This window comes from Anopheles moucheti, chromosome 2 (assembly GCF_943734755.1).
Source record: "Anopheles moucheti chromosome 2, idAnoMoucSN_F20_07, whole genome shotgun sequence".
NCBI lineage: Eukaryota > Metazoa > Arthropoda > Insecta > Diptera > Culicidae > Anopheles > Anopheles moucheti.
In genome coordinates, this window is record NC_069140.1 from 28,900,754 (window position 1) to 28,925,524 (window position 24,771).

Here is a 24,771-nt window from a genome sequence, read left to right on the forward strand (position 1 = left end):
ATTTCTGAAGATTTCAAAGGTACGATCACATATCAACAAGTCATTCCTGCCTAAAATAGGATTTGCTACCAACGCCCCTTGCGGCGTTACCATCTATTTGGGGTTTTTCCTTGTTATTCTCCAATCAAAGGCTTTCCACCGTCTAATCAATCGTTTTAAAAACGTCAATCGTTCCTACCAATGGACGCTTGAAGCAAATTAACACAAACTATTGCACCACGAGCTCTTTTGCCAAGCTCCAATTCAATAATTATTAATTCTTGTTCTCTCTTTGGTGGACTTGAGTGGTGTAGATTGTTGCGCTTAAACTATATGAACTTTTTGCGCCAACATCATCAGCTCTTCTTTATGCTTTCGAAAATGAGTTATTATAGAAGACATACGTTAATAAACATGTTATAACAATCATTCCGTGAAAGTACAAGAACGGTTCCCGTTGTACCCACAGACGAATTTGTAATAACGTTACAATGTCAAAATCAGAACTCCCTTTTTCTATTGAGCAGTACACCTTAATCAACAGAAACTTTGCTCGTTCCATCGCATGGGTCGAAATCTTAATCATCAATGCATCATTTACACCGCCCCACCTATGCTGTACCTGGAACGCTGTAATATATGCAAAATTTGGCTTATAAATTTTACAGCACATCGATCAGAGTAAATTAAAATGCGTCCAAAGTACGAGCGAGGTTTTGCGGGTGTGCGTGTGCCGAGCTTGAATACACACTTGAACCATGCGTGCGAGATGCTCGGCTCATAATTAAAAGCACCGGCTCAGAAGAATGAAGAGGGTATTGCTATGAACTGTGTTCTGCGCTCTCCATTACAAGCCTGCAGGAGAAAGAACACCCGGACGGGGATGGGATAGGTAGTACAGAGCCCGGCAGTACCACAGACAGCGCTTCGATCAAGGACCTTGTATCGTATCGTATCGCAAAACGGATCGAGGCCCAGTTACGACCGGGGTTGGAAATTATTAATGTTTGCACTATCTGATGAAACCATCCACCAAAGTTTGATTAATTCGGTAATAAAGATAAATAATTTATAACTGACAACCCTGCTGCTGCTAGTATGTCTTGCCGAAAGCTGGTGCGTGTGCGGCACAGGTGGCGACCCTGTGTACTCGCACGCCCATATGTTTGCAGACAAATGCCCGTGCACCGTGTGTGAGCACTATGATTCGATTATCGTTTGCAACATACGGTGTTTGTCTGTGCTGTTCGGGAAACAAACCTGCTTGATTGCTTGACGACTCCTCCACGTGGAAGAGTCTGGTGGAGTACACGAAGTGACACGGGAACATCATCATTAAATATCGAACTACCTTCCTACAAAGGAATCAGGGCTTACTCCAAGCTTATCGGTGAACTATATGCATTCGATTATAACCACCAATGTATGTACGAACATGCATTTATGAACTCTGCACAATATGGCAGGGAGGGTCAAATTAAATAAAAATTATTGACTAACTAACAATGTTACGTGATTATTATGCAAGCAGAGTCTAATTTCAATGCAATATTTAGCTATTCAAAGCCATACCATTTGGGCGAATCTATAAACAGGGCACATATTGTTAGCCGATTGGATCTCTCCTTGTAACTGATACTATAACTGTAAAGCTAATGAATAAATTAAGCCTCACTGTACTATACGGATGCGATGTTTTAACGCTGTATTACGTAGACTAGGCACCGACCACAATCACATGGTGCGCTGCATTATCCGCTGCCACTGCTCCGTCGAGCAATCCCCTTGAGACACAGTTTATAATTAAATAGATAATAACATAAGCGTACATAATCTCATGCAAATGTGCGTGGTTTTCGGGCGCTGCTGCCGAAACTACTCACCGGCCACATTCGGTTGTATCCACCCGAGCAACCGAGTCAAGGTTAAACAAGAGCCACGAAATTGGAAAGCAAAACGGAAGCTGGTGCCGAAGGGTAAATTGAATGTTTTCACTTCGTGCACTCAGCTAAAGCAACAGACCGAAGCATAGGTCTACACCAGCCCGGTCACCTCCGGACATTCCCCTTTACACGCACACATACCGCTGCGCTGCGATAAGATCACCGAATCCCACCGCGGTTGCTTACCGCTACCGGCGCAAACATGACTCTCACCGGCATTGATTAAATCCGTCGAAATGCCGTTCATCCCCAGCATGAATCCTGTACCGCTTCAAACGCTAAAGATCCCTGCTAGCTGATTATCAGCGGAGAGTTATTGGTAACTCTCCCGGTTTTCCCATTTTCCCTTTCGCATTTGCACTTTGTTTCCCGAGCCTGGTCGCCCATCTGCCATCGGGGGAAGCTTTTCACCGGCTGTACACTGACTAAACGATCGAAAACTAATTGGAGAATTTAATATCGTTCATTAACATTCAGCGGCTCCCGGTTTGCGAGCACACATACACGGCGCCAGGGAGAAGGATGGGGTAGTTTGTTTTTGTTTGTGCACCGCTATGAGTATGTTTGCGGCGGGCTGATTGTTTCAGCACACTTTGTTTAATCCATCGTGCATTGTGATCCGGCCCTGCCATGGGATCACACTTCATTCCGAACGGTTGCACACACTGCGTTATGATGGAAAGCAGCACACAAAAAAAAACAGTGAAAGTTAAAATGAAAATACATGTTTGAAATTTCTAATTAGCTGGCTAAGGTTAATATAACTTTATAGCTCTTTAGAAGTAGCTCCAGCGTAACAGTTGCACATGTTATAAACTCTGCATATTTTACAGCGCATTTAATACTGAACGTACGTATCGTACGTACGTAGAGAGATATTTTTTTACTTTTATAATTGAAACATAACTATTACTATAGATGCAATAAAAATAATTTCTCTATTCTTCCTTATAGTAATCATAATATAAAAGTTCTTAAATTTCTTTTCAATGGCCGTTTAAGATAATTTCTTATTTATTGGCAAAACCACCTTAAGAGGGCTAGGCAATTTAAAACTTTCTGTGACTTTATTTTCCTTACGTGGATAGCCTGTCCTGCTCACGGGGGATTAGTCCGGAGGGAATTTCGGACCGGCCCTGTCGTTTGAAGATCGGCGCCACTACTAATAGATCACAGAGCCGTTAATGAACTTAAAAGCATTTAATAGTCCGGAACTCTTAATTAATAATCATCAACTGGGTACAATACAGGTACATTAAAGTGAGCTGCAAACTCCTCTAACCGTGGGATCACTTTTTCTGGAAGAAAGCGTTTGAGTGTGCGGTCAACTTGAGCGAATTACTCATAATAGTGAGAACACCTTCAAGAGATGAGATCGTTTGAGAATGCAGACCCATTCATGTTATCTGCAAACTTTTCTAACATCGCGATCATCTCTCATCAGAAAGAGCTGTCCAAGAAGGTACAATAATTAACTAAGCCTTCAGGATTATCAAATATTTTAAGATCGTCTAAAAAGGCTTTTAAAAAGGACTAAAAGGACTGTTAAAATAGAATTATTAGGTAACATTGTACAGTGTTTTAGAACAATAAAAAAAAACCTTTTTGAAACTGTTTACTTGGAGAACCTTTCTGGCTCTCCATTCCTTTTTTATAAGATCATCTTGATCTTGATCTTGATTCATTCAGACAACACATGAAGTTTTCGTTGCATTCTATTAAAGCTGGATTAAAAAACCTCGCATCCATCTCTTAAACCGCAAGTTTGACTTGTCTAATCTCAAACATCCATAAGGAGAACTCTTTCCTATCGTATAACCCGCGAATTCTCCAACAACCTCTTCTAATTTAAAATTATAATCGGCACAAATAGTTCACTTTTTTAAGTTGATCGTTGATTTGATGCGCCATAATCTTTAAGCGCGTAACTATCTACGGCATATCGTTGTAATTGACATTTTAAATTAAACGAAGCATAAAATCCTACTGCTCTAGATTTATTCATTTTAACATAAGGTAACAAGCAGCATCACGAGTCGTTAAGGACAGAAACAAAGTAAAACATCAGCATCACGTATATCCGGCCAACCGTTTCGACACGATGTTATCGCATGCAAAAATACACTTCGTTTTTTTCTCATAAGACTACTTCCAGATTAGCTTGCATTGCCTAGACAAGGTAAAACAGCTCCATATAGAATAATACATCTCTGTGCTTTTCACATCATGACAACATAAAATGTTGCATGCAGCTTTACCTAGCCTCAAGAGCTAGGCATCAGCTTTTTGGCATTAGTAATCACGAAAAACTGTACGAATGTTTTGTATCATTCCATCCCTACGAAAACATCCCAACAAATCCTAATTTTAATGCATTAATCATCCCCTCATTCCCGGTGGGAAACCGCAACAAACGCTAACTTCCCAACAGACACAATTTACTCCATTCTCAGGAACATTACTTTACCAGGTCTTCTTTCCCGTATCTCTGCAGGGGCTCATCCACATCATCATGTAGTTGTTTTGTTTCTGTTTTAACACACACACTCTCTCTCTTTCTCTCTGTCTCTCTCTCTCTCTCTCTCTCTCTTTTTATCTCTCTCTTAACTCCTTGCAGCCTTCTTTCGCTGGCGACTCCATGTGGCAAGTTTCTGCTCGCCTCGGTAATGTTTTCCCTGATTATCTTTGACACTTTTTAATTTCTTTACCCCAACTAGTAACACGTTAGCGCAACCGAGAAATTAGCACAGCGAGTAACAGGGTGCGGTAAAACCGAAACAAAACGCGCGTTGTTTCAAATTAGATCCCATGTTTCCTTAATCAACCCGTGCGCTCTAGATCAGGTTTGGTCCGATCCGCCCCGAACCATCGTCAGCCTGCCCACCCATTACGTAGCAAGACATTGCCGGTTAAATACCGTCACTGTCGCGGGCGCAGGATGAGACAACGGTTAGGGGAAAAAAGGGGCGGAAAAAGGATAGAAAGGATGTAAAATACTTGTTCGAGTCGCTGACGCTGCCGTGGGCAAATGGTAAGACAAATTTTGCAGATTAACAGCAGACCCTGCGTTCACGTTTCCGCAGCAAAACCGGAGCGGTCTCGATGGAATTAAACTTTTACTTAATCACACCCATATCTAAACTACACTTCGGCCAACACCCTCTAAACACATCCTCTCTGTAACAGTACCGCCATCGGTGGACCGCAGCGGATTTAGAATGCAGGTGGTGGCCAACGGTGTGCAGCGTCTTGGAAAGCACACGAAGAACACGAAGTTGCGCCTCTAAACCCTACTCTCATGGCCCAATAAATCATCCAATAAGCTTAGGCCTTAGATTCCACCATGCGGTCGCACACGGTCTATGTGTGTGTGCGAATGTTTCTGAACTTTCACAAACTCCCTCGGCAACACTTCACATCGAATGAGCTCCATTTCGGCCACTGGCCACTGGCAAACGGTCACATTCAAACGCATAGGCTACTGGTTGCCCACGAAAACCCTTCAGGATAGCGGTTGTTCATCCCATCCGAACCATACTGGCCGTGTGACGAATGCCGGACATCAGGATCCAATCGAAAGTTTTGTCCGTGAAGTGTCGATAAGAAACCGTAAATCCCGGAACCGACCCAATCGTACCAACCCCACCACCATGCTCCGGGTTTGGACAATCTTTTATTCATGAAAAAAGGATAACTATATAAAACTGAACAATCGAAGGTTGGAAATGAATAAATCTGAATACTAATGAACGCAAGTCCCCGTCCGGAGGTTGGCATCACCACCGTCCACCACGAGGACTCAAATGAGTATGACGACGCACTCTTACCCACTCTCTCTCTCGAAACCCTTGAACGGTCATGGATGTCCGCCGGCGGGGATGGAAATTGGAATAAGTTGTGTAAGATCGATGTTCCATTGAATTATTTATAAATGGTGTTAAACTGATGATGATGAAATTCGGCAACTTTTCTACACGTTTCGCATACGCTCGTTGCGTTTGCGCTGGAACGCACTCGTTTCTTGCACCGAAATGAACAACCGAAACCATGCTAGAAACTTAATCGATTTGTGTTGCCTAATTGGAAACGAATAACTTGGGCTTACGGAGATGACCGGTTTTCTTCGATGCGTTGTTGTCCTCTAGTACGCTTGACAGATTGATAATGCTGTGATAGCAGTCATAATGAATGTCTCATTTCAAGTGAGGCATGGTATTTGTAGTTTTTTGTTGTTGCTCGAACATGAACATATTTGATCAAGAAAATAGCTTCATTTAAAAGCAAATAAGTGCATGTTAATAGTTTCGCTAACGTCCAATAACCCTCCAGCTTGGTTTAACATCTGACAGGTTCGTGATTAATAATTTAATTTTAGTGATCACGCTCTCCCCAGTTGTTCGAAGAATTCGACCGGCTTCAACGGAAAACATTGCCCATCAGCGTAATCGTAACCGCATAACCGCAAAGCTTCACTTTAAACAGTGAAACCTGTACGAAGCGGGCCATACGAACCGAGCAATATAACAAAACAAGAAAACCCATTCTTACGGCAGCGAAATAAAACCTTCAACCATGGACTGACGATATGTTTATGCAATTTTGTTTCATTATGCTGGCATGAATTATTCATCCACATTGCCAAGATTAAACAATGCTCGGGAAAATTCCGCCAGCTTTCGCGCATCACAGACACAAACCCGGGCACTTTTCCTAACCGGCACCGGCAGCTAACATCGGTACGTACGTCTTGTCCAACCGGTTTTTTTTTGTTCCGCTCGGTACAAAATCGCACCGATAAACGGTGACTCGTTTTCTTCCCTATTTTTGTACCTGCCTTCCAGCGGCCACACACCCTTCATCCCTTGCGCACGGTTGCACGCCACGGGCGCCATTTGTGCCTATCGGAGAGCACAGTCCTGGCACAGTCCGGGCGTACGTAGCGTCCACTGCGCCCAGCAGAAAGTCTAGACGAAGGAAATTAAAGATAATCCAACGTTGATGACGATGGCGATGGTGATGGCGACGATTACCATCATCTCTAAGCCAAGGGCGTCGGTTTGTTTAAGTGTGTGTGTCTGTTTATGTGAGCGCGGGTGGGTGCATTGCACTATTTTCCACCAGAGGGCCCCATCACAGCGATAGCACCATCCACGCCCTAATCGATCGACGGTTTAAAATTGGGTTTCATCGAGCAAATTGAGCATGTGAGCGGCTACACTAACGGATGGTATAGAGCTCGCTATCAAGGCAACGGTAGCAACGCAAATCACGGGCCCGTTGAAATCTCCGCTGGTCAAACGTTATGCAAAACAGACTTACCCGGCTCCACCGCTACCAGCGTGGGCCATTTATTTTGCCGCTTTTTCTACAGTAATGGTTAATTAAAATCAAACTTAACAAGCGGCAAATTCTGCCACCGTCGTACCAGCTGTACCGGGTGATACTCTGATCCGCTGGTGGGAGAGTAAAGCTTTTTCTTTCCCCCCAACCCCAAGTGACCAGATGCACCGTGAGGAGAAAAACGCAGCTACACGAACGCGGCACTGGTCGGTGATTTTTCCATCTCAAAGAAAAACTCTCTCCAACGGGCATACCTCCGATCGTTAAGTGCCGGACACTTTTCTTTCTGCCTCATCGACGGGCCAGTCCCGCGCCAAATCCGTAGCATCCTTGAGGATGTTCCAGCTCCATGGGCAGTTACGCCCGCAAACCGCCTCGGAATGTGGTAATAATTAACGATAATGGTTGTCGTTTTGCTGGGTGATGAAGATGTCGGGACTAGGATAACAGGACCGGATAATGGCCGGACCGGATGATACTACAGCACGCTGGTTCAATGGTCCGTATGACCTATCCTCAATATTGTTCACGATTTCCCGGTGGTGCAACAGAGGAGGAACTAATGGAAAAAAAAGAAATGCTAGAACCGCCTGCTAAATGGCTACCCGAAGAGATATGGATAATATCGAGGGATCTGAAATCAGTGCTCGACATCTGGTCGATGAAGATGGTTAAATCACGCTAGTGCAGCTCATTTCGCTCAACAAGACTTGCTGTATTTATGTCCAAAAAGTACGAAAACATTAGCACGATAGCAAAGCAAAGACAAATTGAAAGCTAAGAAATTCATGCGTACTTTTTGTTCAAATTAAGGTTTAGCATATTATACATCTTCACAATTAGATACGAAAACATTAAAAACAAGGGATTGTGGACATGGTGTCCTCTATGCAAGACCTCATTGCAGGTTGGAGAACAACGATATTCAAGCTACCGACGTAGTTACAAACGTGATTAATTCTTTATCTTACAAGGCACCATTAAAAATTATCGGCCTTTTTCTGTTTTTATTTTATTTTTTCTTTAAAGAAGAGCTATATTCACTCTTACTTAAGCCCTTGTTAAACGTAAGTCAAGCTTTCAAATTACTGAGATCTAACCACAGGAACACATTGGATGGAACACAAGGCTGAAGTTGATGGAATTGAACCATTTACGAAGAATCTTTGCTGAAATGCAGAAAAACAGCATCGGATATTCGTCATTGAAGCTTTAAGCTTCATACCATTGATTGACCTTCCGAAACAGTTACCTCGAGGTAGGGATCCTAAAGTGATAACCTCTGGTATACGAATCCGAAGATGTCTCAAAAACGGCATGTAAAAAAAAATTCTATTCTCAATTCAGATTACCTATCAGTTCCAGCAGCCAATTACCACTTGCCAAAGCATGTTAAGCCCGAGATCATGGAATGCCTAGAGGCGAGAGAAACGTCTAAAACCTTGAGAGTCACATAATCTATCACATAAAAAGCCTGTAAACGTATGTTTGTGATAGCCCTGGTATTGCACTTCACCGAATGGCTTGATATGGCGTTTACACCAAACCTAACATAAACATGTGCACATACAATTAATCCAAAAGATTACAAATTCGGAAAAGCATATCTTTCATCCTAAAGTACAATTCAAAGCGTAGCATTTCTGCATGAAAATTCAATCCATTTCACATATTTCCCGGTAAGCTTCAATATCCTGGAAGAGAGATTATATTATTTTCAAAACCCATCTCAGGATATTACTGTTTTCTTCTTAGCAGCATGATTTTGTTTTCATAATTTCTCACTTCACTCATATAACAACTTCACAACTTCTGAACGAGCGGATATGATGCATTAAAGTGAATTTGCTCCCTTCAAACCCGGCCAAACTTCCTTAAATACGTTTACAGCGTGCATAGCGTAGAAAGCAACACAAAAAAAAACATGATCCAAGCTTCATGGTCCATTTTTGTTGTGCCTTTTGTGTTTCAGCATCTTTGCCTTGGCCAAGCACCAGAACCTTTTTTTAATTAAAAAAATTAACCATGCACAAGCACCGAACGTACCCGAGCTGGATGGAAAATGGACGTTGTGCAACAAATACGCACACACACACACACGCACACAGAGCATCGAAAAAAACTTTAATCGTTCACTTCTAGTGGACGAAAGTTTACGTGCTAGTTTCCACTCCGGAAGGTTGGGGGTGGGTTTTTTTTTTGTTTTGTTTACTACTTGGTACCATTTCACCTTCAATCAGTGGATGTGGAACCCACCGTTTGCAAAAAAGGGCCACCTATTTGTTCTTTTCCCAGTTTACAATCGCCACAATCGGTTTCAAACACCGCTGGGACTCGGGGCCCAAACTTCACTGTAGGGTGGAAACAAGGAAAGAAAGAAAGCGATAGAGAGAGAGAGAAAGAGAGCGAACAAAAAATGTGTATACACAACTGCTCCATTATGAGCTATACGCTCCAGGGATTAGGGACGGGTGGGCGTTGTTTGCCTTCAACGTCAACATCAGTAGTGTTGGTAGTGGTGGTGGTGGTGGTGGCTATCCGAAATCCGGCCTAACCAAACATCCGGGAAACCCAAACTTTTCGCGTCCAATGCTACAAACCTCCGCCACCGTCATCGCCCCCTGAAACTGTAGGCATCAGGGTCGAATGTTGTGTTCGTGCAATCCCACCACAGCGGACAATGCGAAAAGGTAGAGTGGAAGAACAGAAAGACAAAAAAAACCCACCCCATCCCACCCCAAACCCCAAAAAAAGGGATCATCCAACCAGGGGGAAAGTAAGAAATTACCACTGTTCAAGGATTATTATAACTTTTTCTAGCACCTTCTGCCACAACTCCGCACCGTCCATTAAACTTCGAACACGGGGGGAAAGCCTATTTTTCTCGCTCGACTCGGCACTCGGCTATCGGGAACACGGACTGCTGTAAGTGTCGGGGGATATTGGGGGGATCCTCGCTTTCTACTCCTCGCTTTCCTTCCTTGAAGGTCATTCACTTGTTTCAACAAAGCGGATAGAGTTAAACAGGGTTAGATTAGGCATCGTTGCCCGAGTGCACAGGGACACACACACCCAACAACAACAAAAAAAATATGCGCCCCATCATCATATCAATAGCTTAAAAATGAGACCAATTTCTTAAAACGAAGATGCAAAAAGAATATAAATCCTTATTACGAGCTCCGAACAAAAAAAAAAGGACACATTGAAAGATCGGTCCGCGATCCAGAACCAGACAAAACAAAAAAGTTCACCGAAATAGAAACGTTTGAAAAGGTTGGGAAAATTTGTCAATATTTCTTTAGCCGCTTGTGTTTTTGCTTCCCAGACCATTCCGTTTGACGTTGATCAAAGTGTGTGTGTGTGCGAATTTTCCGCTTGGGCCGCTTGGGTCGTCCCAACTTCCCACATTCGGATGTGCTGCAGAAACATTCAGGCGTGAATGCTTTCTTCAAGCGCTAACATTGCAAGTCTTTTATTCGACTTTTCTTTTGCCGTTCGTTTTTTTTTTTTGGTTTGTCGCTTTAGGGAAAATGTGTTTTTTTTTATCGCACCCGTGCGTGTTTTCCCATGTAATTCACACTCATTTTTATCTTGCCAATGAAATTTCGATTCCATGCCAGCAGTGTTGCAGTGTAGCGCAGTAGGAAAGTAGTAGCAGCAGCAGTAGTCATCGTCACCGTCCCCAGCATCGACACTTCCCGCTCGTTATTTCCCGCGACCCGGAATGGCATAAAAAACTTACACCCAAAATAGCCACGGGATGAAAGACTTCTCGCAGAAAAGCCGGCGGCCAAAACTTCTCGAAACGAACGGCAGGGTATGGCAAAACTTTCCAACATTTTCTCACTCCCTTTCCCCGGTAGGTTGGGAAGGGGGTTTTTTTTTTTGTTCGTTCCCATGTTCCCGGTGCCCGCCAGCAGAAACCGATGCTCAGGTTTCACCGAGTGGCAGGAATCATTTCACGAGAGTTTCCTTTGGCCCGCGCAATTTGCCAAAGTGCTCGATAATGTTGAAAAATTCAAGACACCATCGGCTTCGATATTCACCCCATTTTTCCACGCGTTTCGCCCTTTCCCAATCCTTCCTCGGGTTCCTTTCCCTCCGCAAACGATTGGATTGTTGCGCTATCGATGGATGATAAAACTTTCCAAATTGGTTGCAGGGTTTTCGGTTTCCTCACCTTGCAGCACGCGATGGAGACGCGCTGCCCGCTGGAAGCCAGGGGCGGAAACCATGCCATTGCACAAGTAAACTTTGCCGCTCCGCAACTTATGAAGTATTAAATTGGAAAGGGGTCAAAATGGGTGACACAAACGGGAACCCTTCACGGCTGCTGCCGTGACCGCGAGGGCTGTCGTCGGGATTTTTATAGTTTCTTCTCGCTTGCTAAACATTACAGCGTGCAGCAGTGACGGGATGGGTCCTAAGGGGTTTTTTTTTACGCAGCATCGGACCTGCTGCTGATGATGATGATAATGATGGCACTCGGCAACGATGAGATGATGAAGTTGCAAACGAACAATCAACTACTCGTGCCGGACGGTGGGACGCGCCACCGAAATGGCATATTGTAATGAAATTTGCTAGTTTCGAAATTAGTTGCAGCTTGCCCTGCAATGTTTGAAAGTGTCGAAACGTCAAGCAGCGGCAATGAGCGGAGACATTTTAATTATGGCGTTGTTGTTTGCAGCAAATTTTGCCCGGGTATTGAAACGGAGCGGTTATTGTCGTGGACAAATTATGGTAAACGGTACCGTGGGAGTTGAAGTTGGAGTTTATAAAAAATTGAGCAAGCGTTTTAAAATTACTTTCTCCCTTCTGACCGGTCCTATGGTCTGGTACCGTGGTGTTCACGCTACACCGTTGGTCCAATCTCATCAATCCTCGTCGTTTTCTACTTTGTGGCATAATGTCTTGAGATGTTCCCAGTTTTTCATTTTGTCTCTCTATGACTTATGTTTAATCATTATTGTTTAGTTTAGCCATTCAGATTACTTTGTGAAGATTGTTCCAACACTATGAAGATTATTCCTCGTTTATTTTGTATGCCCTGGACGAAATTCCAGAAATGTCCTGATGAACCACTATTTAACATACTAATTTCACGAGTGTCCCAGTAGTGTATCAGATAGCAACAACGTTTCCACTCGAAAAGACCGATACAAAGTACCATTCGGACCGTTTCGTCCCGTATGCAGGACAGACTATCCAGCTACAGGTATTGAATTACATAGAAAAAGTGAGATATAGCAGGCCGAATAGATATCTTGAGGTTGAAATGCTACAAAAGCAGAAGATTCTTTCGTCTGATCTAACGCATCTATTGATTACCTTGATTCGTTATGACAGGGTTGTTCAGTATAGATTGCATTGTAGTATTCTATCATTCTTTGCCAATGTAAATGGAGGAGATCAAACTGTATTGCTCTTCTTTTGTGCTCATAAGGAGAAGAAAACATTGATCAAATCATACTTTTAGTATGTACCTTTCAATTATTCTCAACATCCCCACCAAAGACATTAACGTACAACTAATCATAACCTGAAATTGTTCTTTCTTATCGTACCCACTAGCGCTTATCGAACAACCCCATTCGCTCACTGCAAGCCATAATCGTTAAGCGTGACTTATAGTGCCTCCGTTACAAAAACCCTGCACAGTCCCTGTACAGATTGAAAAGCATCGCATAAACAAAAAACCACTCTCCAACTACTGCCAATCTGCCACCTATTACGAACCAACTAACCAACCAAACCATTCGCCACCGGGTCTAAGAAAACAATCGCCCAAAAAGCTTATTTGATGGCATGTTAAGCCGCCGGTACAAAGCGGTGCACTTAAAGTGAACGAAAGTTTTTGGTTTATGGCAGTGATGTCACCACCATCACCACCATCGTTCCCCGGCACCGGGAGGCTGAAAACACACGGAACACACAGGAACGGGACGGCACGGAACCCCGGAAGGAAAAGTGGAGTGTCTTCACTATAGCTTCCGGCCCCGATGCATCTATGCTTCCATTCACGTTCGTTCAATTAATCGCCCACCCTTGCTGCTGCAAACCCCAACGTTCGCCGCATCGTGGCAACTTGATCCATAAAACCCTTCGCGACAAACAATGAACCGCTATCGCTAATTTAATTCACATCAGCGCACCCACCGGCGGTAGCGGCACGGAACGCGAACGGCAGTATGCAGAAATCGTCTCAATTCATCGCAAACAATATTCGCGCGCCGGAAAGCTTTTAAAACATAATCATATTTTACGTCCGACCCGCCCGGAGAAGGCCCGGCGAGAATAAGGTTCGGAAAATGGGGGACAGTCGCGTACCATCGCGATCGGGCCAAGGCTGTCGCAGTGGTGCGCTTTCAACCAGCAATCGGCTAGATTTCGTCGGACCCCACTTCACGGCTTGCGAATTGCCACAAATAACGGTCTCTTATCCACGACATTCTCCAACACAAACAATCGAGTGATGGTGAAATTGTCTCGAAAAAAAAGACCAATTTTACAAATAAAACTTTTTCATGGAATTATTTCACACCTCTGTAAACATTAGCTCGGTGTGCTGAAATCTAAAACCTGCATCAATCCAGCAACTCCCACCCAAGTACCCTGCAAAGTAATATTTCAATCTATGCAGGTTTCTGCGTGTGTTGCTACACGCAGCCCCCCCCCCCCAAAAAAAAGGTCACTCAATGTTAAACTCCAACTTTTAGCCAACCGATTCCGTTTCCATTGCGCACACAACTTACCGTGAACCTGCCGTGAACCAGCGAAGCGATATTTCCAACGCCTGCTCTGTTCACCTTTTTTCCAGAAAACCTCGTTCGACCACATGCTACCAAACCGGTTGCTGGTCCACAGCTTGCACAGCAGCTCGTAGCAGCTTTTCCACCAGCCACAAGCGCTGGAACGTTTGCCGGGAGTTTGCGTTTTGCGAGAGAAACCGGGATGTACCCCACGGTTGAATTGTTTCCATTTCCGGTTTCTTGGACCGTGCACCGGTTCGCACATTTTTCTTTCCCAGTTCCCTCGGCCATCTTCGCCAAGCGACAAGATTTTTCATCTTTAGCCTTCGACTCGCCTTCACACCAAACCTCGGGCTCGGTTCGCCTCGATTGTGCACACAGCGCTGAAGGCTTGGACAGTAAAGGAATTCACAGCAAAAGAAGAAAAAAAATACACGTGGAATACGTTCACCTACTTTCCACTGCGTTGCTGCACGGGACGCGCGATTCACTTCACCCCAGATACGTTGGCCGCTTCCATAAAAGCAATTAATTTATAGCTTTCAGAAAACAATAAATATTATTTTATGGAAACTGTTTGCACTGATGGTTTTCCTTGCCGCGCGCCGGCTACCGGGAACGACTGGGTGCGTGGTGACGGTGTGGAAAGACACCGCACCGCAAGGCACGTTTGCTCTGCTCCGGGCAAGATACTTCCCCGTTCTACGAACATCCCAGTTAACAGCCGGGAAGAAAAACGCGTTATCCTTTAGCGCCCGTTCGGACCAGACGCGACGGGCAAAGGGAGACAGCTAAGACGGCAATGTAATGGAAAAGTGCTTAAGTACGTTGAGGACCTTTAGATGATCGGAGGTTTTTTCCTGTTTACTTCTGTGCGAAGCGTAAACAAACGTAAGGAGAAAATCAATACTCTTTGCCCGGCCCAGCAAATGCCAACAGGTAGGAGATCCAACGGGAGGAAAAATAATTGCGAAGGAAGTGGTAGCCGTATGATTTATTAAAATACTAATTATTAGTTGTGCATTCGCGCTACTCCTGATGGTGAGGAAGGTCTTTACTCATCGCAATAAATACCGCAACAATGTCACACATTTCATGGAATAGCGTTTTTAAGCGGATTCTTTTTATTTTCAATCGGAGCGAAAAGCTATTTGCTTCCTCTCTTAAAAAAAATTGGTTTTCTGTTGCAAAAACCGTTGAATTATCTATCTTAAAGACTTTAAGCCCCATTCCAATATGTAATTGTACTTTATACTGTAAAGTTCGTGGTCAGTTGCTATAACATATTGTTGTGTTTATTCAGTTTATTGACTGTCATAAAGCATTAAATACATGTTTTGACTATGTGACTTTTTTATTATTTACCTATTTGAACCATTACTTACTCTTTGAACTATTTGGACTCTATGAACTATGGTTAAATACTTTGTGCGATGTCCAACTCGTAACGTCGTTATTTCAGCGACGGCTAAATAAATTGCATATTATAATAGAATGGTAAACGAAGTTGAGTGATTTTAATTGTAAGTATTTTAAGAAAATACAACAAAATCACATTGTTGTAAAGTTTCGGCTTTCGTCAGTAAATCTTTAACAGCCTCGTTTATATGAGAGACGTTCAAAATTTATTACTGGTCTTTAACTCGTTTGCAACAGGAATAGGGCTCGATCCTCGATATGCAGCCTTTTTTATTTGCATTGATGGTGGCGCCCTCTCCCGTCATTCATTCTAAGCTACGGATCCTCTAGATGGGCGGGTTGTATCAAAAACTTTGACACACATTTTATTTAAAATGCTTGGGTTGAATGAATGATGTCTAGGTATTTGAGGAAATAACTAAGATATCTGCGGAAATATCCCTTTTGACACAAGAAGAATTGTGATGATTTTATTCCGTTCGTTTTAACTTCGATGGTTGTTTGGAGTTTAAATTTTACATGTTACAAAACATTTCATTACAATGAATATTTGTGTTTTCTTTTTGCTATAGTTGTAATTGTAAATGTAATTAAGCCAATAGAATGATTCGCATAACCATTATGATCCTTTCGATATCCTAGCAAATCAATTTTCCCAAAAAGATCACTTTCAAGCGCTCCCATCGATGGTAATTAGTAGCGATACACCTGCACCGGGCAGCCCTGAAACGAAACACGAGCTGCAAACAGAGTTGTGTTGCATACGAATTCAATAAACCATTATCGCGTAACGGTGAGTTTGCGTCTGCTGTTTTCTTCCGTGCGATACTTTTTCCCCCCCATTCATTTGCAATGGAACCCGCTCCATAAACGCTTTCCATACGAAAACCGTTGGCAGCCCTTTGCAATCATCAGCATTCATGAGATGTTGAATTCGGGCGAAAAGTACCGGGCGCCTCCATCATCAGTGAACCGTGCCTGCCGAAGTAAATGCGGTATTATGTGCCATTTTTTTCCCCTCGATACACCCATAAAACACACGGTGTGGCGCGATATGTGCGTGTGTGTGCGTGCGTGTTTGTGTGTCGCCGACCAGCACGAGCCGCACATGAATTGCAACAATTTCAAATATTCAGATTTCGACAGCATACGTGCGCGCACCCTTGTTGGCCAGTTTTGGCTTACGTGCACGTGCTCGCTCTACCAGAGCATCAGGCGGCATTCGACGGTGTAAGTTCGCGCGTTCAAAAAATGGCCCCCGGGAAGCCTCGGGACAGCATTTTTCACCATACGGGAATGTGTTTAGTATGTGACTGAAATAAACTGTTTACGGTGTGTTGTTGTAAGCAGGCTCGCGTAATTTATTTTCCACCCTCCGGTTCCCGTACGCAACCCAAACCAATATTCCGGAGCATCGCGCGATTATTGTTCATGCCCGTTTGTCGCGCTTTTCCTAACTTTTTGTTTTATTATTGGAGGGAAAATCTCTACTCATTTTTTCCCCCCATAGCTACCCCTTCGGGACATTCGCTAGGAAATACGAACCTTCAGCTGAGCGGTGAAGATGGCTTGTTTGATTTTTTTTGCTAGCTTTACATTTTGTGACCGTATCTCGAGCCTTTCTGTTTTGTAATACACTTTCCTTCCTATTTTCCAGACCATCGCAGCGCGCGTACATCTTAAGTTGCGGTGTGCTGAGTGTAAATCCAAACCAGCAAAAGAAGAAGAAAAACCCACAAACAAGCGAAAGCCGCTCCATGATATTACGCAGGGCTGTCCAAAACGATTAAGCGTTCCCTTTTTTTGTGCATCGAACACCCCCCCAAAAACCAACCCGTTCCTTACACAAAATCCCAAAGCCCTCGTTCGAAATTTAAGATATTCGTTAACAAACGGCCTCCGGAGAGAAGCCGCGGTGATCGTGTACTGGGACTGGGTTTAAATTTTTTTTCCGCACCAAAAAACCTTCCCAGGACCACAACCGAGGTAATGCAAGCAGCAAAAAAAGGAATCGGGCTCAAATGTAAACCCATGGCCAAGGCAAGGACGTATGGGCAATACACACACACACCCACCCACCAGAACACGTTCAAGCCTGTACCATAGAAAAGGCACGATATTCGGGCCACGGTGAACATTCCGATGCCTGTGCCGACCCATTATGCGAGTTTATTTAATTTTTCATGCTAGATTAGTTTTTTCGGATATCGTTTTACCTGTAATCAAAAGTAATTTCTTTTCCGCTGTTCCGCCAACCATACTCGGGGGGCGTGGTGGGGGGTCGTTCGGTTTTGTGTGTATGATCGTTTCTGGCCGGCTGATACATGAGCGTACGGCTCGTTAAACATTCATTTTGTGCTTGACTGCATGGATTGCGCACACCCTGTTATGTGCCGAAATCTACCATTCCAACAGTTTCATTTGGTTTGTTGAAAGCGTTGCAAATAAGAGCGTTTGCTGTCCTTGTTTTTTTTTTTTGCTCTTCCTTTCGGCTCTATATTTGTCTCCGTGTGCGTGCGAGCATTTCGAGATTTTTCATTCATTTCGATCCAAATATCTGTGATGGGAAAGCGTTATCGCCGCGACCGGGGAGGAAATAGCAATAAGAAGGAAGGAGGTTGTGTGAATCACATACATCACATAAATATTACCGTAATGGACTTTTTTTGTTGTTGTCTTCTCCAGCCACCAACCCCTAGCAGTTCCGCATTCTGCAACGTAATCATAGCGCAGTTGAGTGAGTGAACGTTAGTGAACGCTCGGAAGCAACTGCCTTAGCCCGTCCAAATGCTCGTCGTCATCGTGCAATGTTACGCTTTCGTGACATTATAGAGTAAGGTGGAATTTTTAATTTCAACCTGCCTGCACCCGGGGATCAGACGGTGTTTCTACCATTCAAACGATCGACCAACACCGAGCGTCGAGATTGTAAGAAATGTCTCGCGAAAGACAATATTTATTTGCAGCAGTTTAGAAAATGTTTTAACGAGTGCTGCTGCGATGCTTGCTTCCGATTCGGTTGCCCTTTCTGCTTCCCATTGCAGCCATCTTGGTTTTCATATCATTCTACAGCTGCATCCTAAACTCCATCAACTACGTACGGCGGTATGTTGATGCATGTTTGCGCTTTACTGACTGCAATGAGCGCAAGCATGAACACATCCGCTACAGTAGTATTCGAAAGAAACTGATTTAATATTCTAAGATGGTGAAAAATGAACCGCTTCAAGGAAACGGATACCCATTCACAGTGACGTGATCGGGTACGACGCTCTTTGTTCGGCACATGCAGTAATGCGATCCACATGATAAGTGATGATGTACTCTTGCAAAACTGTTGTGATGTTTACCAGCTTATGTTATTTGTGAAGAACGTTTGTACTTTTAACGTATACCAAACAAATACCCATCTCGCTCAATCAGATTCCTATACAAATACTATATCTGGTTGTTTATACAAAAATGATTTCCTTTCTTTGTAATTATCATAATTAAAATTTCTATCATAGAAAGGTCAATAGTTAAAACAAGATATAGGAAGACATACATGGGAAAGGAAGATTTCAATATAGAACCCTTCATTTCATCATTGGTTTCATTTCATTTTTTTAAAATTTCATCTGATTCTGAATAGACGACAAAGGTATAAAACGAACACAATTACTAAAAAATCAAGAAAGCAAGCAAACTAAAAAAGGAAATTAATAATGCTGAAAATAACAACGAAAACTACGCCAGCAAATAACAAAAATAGAATATAATTTATTAAAAGTAGTAAAACAAAAATAAGTCAAACAAACACATAACAAAACGATTGGTAATGTAGGAAGAATACTTTAAAAATGCAATATGAAATTTAAAAAAAATAGTAAAATTAAATACTATCAAATTAACGGGAAGTAGTATCAACATAAATAAATTAAGTGAAACAAGCATGAAGTAAAAGAACAGACAACCTTAGTAGAAAGTTAATAACCGTGAAATTACATCAATAGAATTTAGGGAAATGCGAGGTTCTCGTCAGAAAGAAGAAAAAAGGTACTCAATTTAACGATAAACGAAACCAAATCCACACCTACGACACTATAAGTGTACAACAAGTACAACAAGCCGCTACTGTCCCTACAACAATCCCAAATAATAGCCATCTAAAACACTTCGTCTTATACGCCCAAGCCCAAAGTACTTAGGCGCCAGTACAGTGGGAAGATTTTGCTGCCTTCTGGTAATTGAATTGCTTTCCCAGAACGGGAGCGGTTACTCAATTTTTAAAATGCTATCAGATTCGCTTTTCCACACATAAAGCGTCCACCCGCGACACTGGGCGAAGCAAGGTTAGGTGCGAGATAACCGCTCTAATGTAGCTCCAACCGGTTGCCATGTTCTGATTGATTTGCCATTTCAATCTCCGAGATTTCCCCCGAGCTCACTTACCACGGTTAACTGGCTCAGACCCGGCACCATGGCAACCGTGGTGGGATTTAAATCGAAGCCTCACGATTCGATCGTTGTCTGGTTGGTGGTTATCACTAATCTTTTTGTCGAACAATACCGATCCGGATACCGGTTCCTGATTCTCCAACGGGCCTGCTGACCAGTGGGGAAACTCTACCAGTCATCAATCAAGCTACCCAATCACCGTTTTATACCATGTTCGTCAGGCATTACCGAGGCAACCCACATTACAACCATCAGCCATTAATTGAACACAGGAATCGCGATTTCCATTTTCTGGATCCAAACACACAAAAAAAAAGCTGGGGACTTTTGGTACGATTTCCGGAGCCGCTTTCCATCGGAACGCGTTAGCTGGTGCACACAAAAAAAAGCACAGGACGGGAAGTTAATCGTTAGCCTCATCCAATAGCACACAATAGCACAATGGCGATCCGCTTACTCGTTTACCGGGGCGGCTTGTCAATTCGGTTCATTCACGCTGGCAGTTTGAAGGAGCTGCCATGACCTGCAACCTTTACATTCCCGCAGTACAGTTCTTCTTTTTCAGTCTATTTAGCGCCACTTTATCACTGTCAGATCACGATGAGCAATCACTAGCGAATGGAAGGGGAGTGGATTTATTTGTGAAGCTAAACAAAATCAGGAAAATAAACACCTAAGAAGTAAATTCCATACCATCCTAAAGAACCTCAGTGTGGGGGGGAGAAGCAACGGCTGCGACTAAGCTCGCTCTAAATTTGTTCTGAAAAGCTCAGCGTACGTGTAAAGCAAGAGTTGCTCAGGTGCTCCATGGTGAAGCACAGCATCCCCCACGGCTGGTGAGGGAATATTACACGTCTAAGAACATTCTTTCTTGTTTCACCTGAAACAGCTCAGCAACACAACAGCTAAGGTGCTTTGGTGTTGTGCAGCAGTGCTCGGTGCAACACGAGCGATTTGTTTGCTGCATTTCCGCCAAGTCAAGCCATACCTTCCTGTTGAACTTGAATGGACATACAAAACGCTCCCATTCACCATTCACTACCAACACCAGAATGACCGTGGCGGGAAAGTCAATAGAACCGAAATCCGACAGATTGCATCTGAACAGCAGCAAGAAAACAAGAAATCCTATCCGTAGCTGAACGTGGCTACGAGGCGGGATGTGCAATAAAAGCATTTTGCAAAGCGTAAATTCAGTACAGCTTCCATCAAACTCCAGGCAAACGGACGTGTCCGCTGGGCTACCTATCCAACACTCCGCCTCCCGTCTGCTTACGCAGCTACGAAATGAACAGACACGTGTCAGCTTAAGACACGGCACCGGCACGATGTGTTGTGTGTTTGATGTTTTGTGGGTACATTTGTTGGTAACATTCAACGGGATTAGGCTTACACACAGGGTCCCCAGTGAAGGAACCGATCGATAGATTAGTGAGCAACGCAAACGAAACATTCGCAATACGCCTCGTTTACTCGCCAAAAACACATCGCTGGCGCATTGGCAAGTGGTTGCAAAAGCACAGCAATCTAACGACTCCTCCGGCCGCTCGTGTGTTTCAGCGCACAGAAAGAAGCGTGGTAAGTGCAGTGCCTGAGTGCCTTCCATACAGTTTGAGCTAAACAAGTTTGCATACAGATTTCCGGTTACAATATCCGCAGTTTCAATACCCCGATACGTACGTAATACGTTGATTGAATAATACACACGATTACGTATTCGGATCTATTGAGAAAACGTGCTTGTTCGTGGATCCAAATCCATTTGGAATTATTTACACTGCAGTTCACCGCGCTAAGCACACTAATGAGCCATGGTTCTGGGTGTGTTTCTAAACTACAATGCTTATTTTCAAACATTAACCTAAAAGTGAAGCATTGAAATATTAAGAGTTTAGTTAAAAAAATTACTTATTAAAGTACTTAAAATTCACCTCGAACTCCACAACTTCACAGAAGAAATTTGAAGAAACTTTTCATTAAACGTTTCAGCAGGTTTGGCTTACAGCGTTACTTGCTTCAAAGGTAAACCGGAAACGAAATTAGACCACAATTTTCAAGGAAAACTGCTCGACGTTACCGAGACACAGTACGCGAGCCATTAAGCTCCTCTGAAATGTTATTGCGTAAATTGTTTTCCGCAGAACAACTCAACCGTCGTGAATGGTGATGTTTAAGAATAATTTCATGGTAAAACAAGTGCTTCTTTATGCTAAAAGAAATATTTACTATATACATATTTAAAGAAAGCAGAATACTTCGCAATGACACACAGTTTGGCACGAAATACTATGCATTATTCACTACATATCACTTGTACGATGTTTTCGAAAGATTTTACTGCAGTCTATGATAACTGATTAATACCAACCACTGTGAAAAATTCTAGAAATATATTATTTTTTGACAAGACAGCCATTGAAATTCATTCCTGCGTTGTTGGGACTGTGGCAATATTTTCAAAGATACATCATTTCACTGTTCGAAAAAACCTCTTATGTCCCAGCAGTTACGACAAACAATCAATCAGTCATAGCGGTAATCAAAATATAATAACCAGAAAATTTCCAAACTTTATTCCGAATTTTCCGCAGCAACTAAACATGGCAAAATGATGATGAAAGTGTCAAACTACCTCACAACCATTTGCCTTATAGAATACGCCATGTAAACTTGACGTGACACTTAAAACAATAACGTCTACCATGGTCCACCAGACTTTGTGCCACGGACCATAGGTTGAAGAGCATTAGTTTATAGGACTTCGATATTAAACCGTGTTTGGTTCACAATTAACTAATAACGATAAAAACCGAAAACCAAAAAACCCCCCCATTCGACGCCCATCCAATTTCAAGTTGCATCCTTAAGATAAACATAATTCCCCAAGACACACGCCACTGATCAGCAACGCAAACAAAAACCTCATCAGACGCTGGCATGTCAACCGATCAAACAGATAATTTTCACTTAACGCACCCATGTCACACCCGTGGGCGAACGGTACCGCGAACGGGAAAGTTGTTTACCCCAAAAACCAACGTCGACCTTTAAAGCCCGGCCCCGTGTGACAGAGGGTTGCTTTATGCAAACGATACCGCCCATCCCGGCCCAAAGGTACCGTATCCGCAACCATTCCATCTGATCCACGGTTTTGTGTGTGTGTGTCTGTGTGTGTTTTCCGCGGTGCTGGAGCACTTGCGCCACACACACGTTTGCCCACACGTGAAAGATTAGACCGACCCATGGCGGGGAGCTGGTTGAGATTCAGGTGAACATGTGCACGCACCGTTTGTTGTTGTTTATCGGCGAAAAACACGTCAGCACTAAACGGCTTCCTAGCGAATCCCGGTTGCTGGCTCATTCGCTCTTTCTCTCTCTGGGGATGCATATCGATTAGGGACGCTAGATCAGGCGGTTTTCCCAACGTAGATGGTATGATGTGATTGGTTTACCGGAAACCGCTCCTCACCTCCTCTTCTTTCCCTTCCTCCCCATACCCCAATCCAGCAAGGCTTGCGGAGGAACCGGACCGAAAATGATCAACGAAACTCCCTTCGGGTATGGAAAAAAATATACCAGTGCGTACGTGCGGCGAATGGCTGGCATGTGCGTGGGAAAACTCGCACACTCTGTGGCCGGTTGGGTTGGTTTGGCGAAGGGCTTGTGGTGCCAAAGCATCCCCTTATATCCATTCTCCCCATTCTCACGGTACGGGTGATAGGAAACGTTCCCATCGGCGTAACCTCAGCGGCGTACGCTTGGGAACAACGTTAAAGTCGTATATTGACCAACAAAAGAACACGGATCGCATCACTACGTGGGAATAAAAGAAAGACCATCAAGGACACCTTTTACTCGGCCCCCACACTGCCCCCGTTTTTCTGCACCCGCAACGACCCGCTTGAACGGATATGTTCGCCCGAGCACACTTAAAGCAACGTCGAACGACTTTATAAAATTAAATGTGAAATCCTAAACAAACAGTCAGGCAGAGGCCACCCACCGACCCACGGGCTGATGGATCCGTCCCGCCCATCACCCGGCAGCGTCGGTACTGTGGGTCGATTGTGATTTTCTTACCGCCCTGCGTTGTGTTGTGCACTGGGCCACAGCACGGGCGGGTCACCCTGAGTGAACAACTTCGAGGAAAGCACATCGCTGATTTACATATCGTTAAGATTGAATCAATATTCCCCCGGTGTAAACAGCGCAAACGCTCGTCAATATCCGGCAGCGTTCGACAACAGGGACCGGATTTTGGATCGGATCGATTCGGTCCAGTGTTGTGGGTGGTGGTCCGGTTATCTCCACGGCAGATTCCTTTTCCCGCTTTTGGCACTGCTGTACAGTGCATGCGGAGAACCACCGAGGCTACAGGCAGAAAAGTGAGCAGCTTCAACAGCCCGTCGGTCGACCAAAAAAGGGGGTCCGGCAACCCGGCGTGAGAGAGTGCGAAAAAAGGGATACACCCGATTTAGGATGTCCATTTCACTCCTTTCTCGCAATTGGCGATCGACAGATTGTGTTATGCTTTATCATTAGAACAACCGGTCCCGGACCCCGGTGCTCGAGCAAGGTTTAAATAGGATCGCGTACTTACCAGGAACAATAGTGTGTCCGAAGAAAAGAGACCATCTTCGGGCGGAAAGAATGCATGTTCACAATTTACCAAGCACCAAAACGTGCAATGGTAGCATGGGAACCTTTGAAAAATCTTTTGTGCTGGCGCAGCATTCCATTGGACATACTCATAGACTTTCTGCGTACGCGGTGAGGAATGTTTTGCGTAATTGAATTTCACCCAAAATTCCAAACCAACGTTCCAGGGCAGCAAGGATTGTCTGTATTGCCAGGGCAACAGGCCGAAAAAAAGGTTGCATCCGGATGACGGTGGG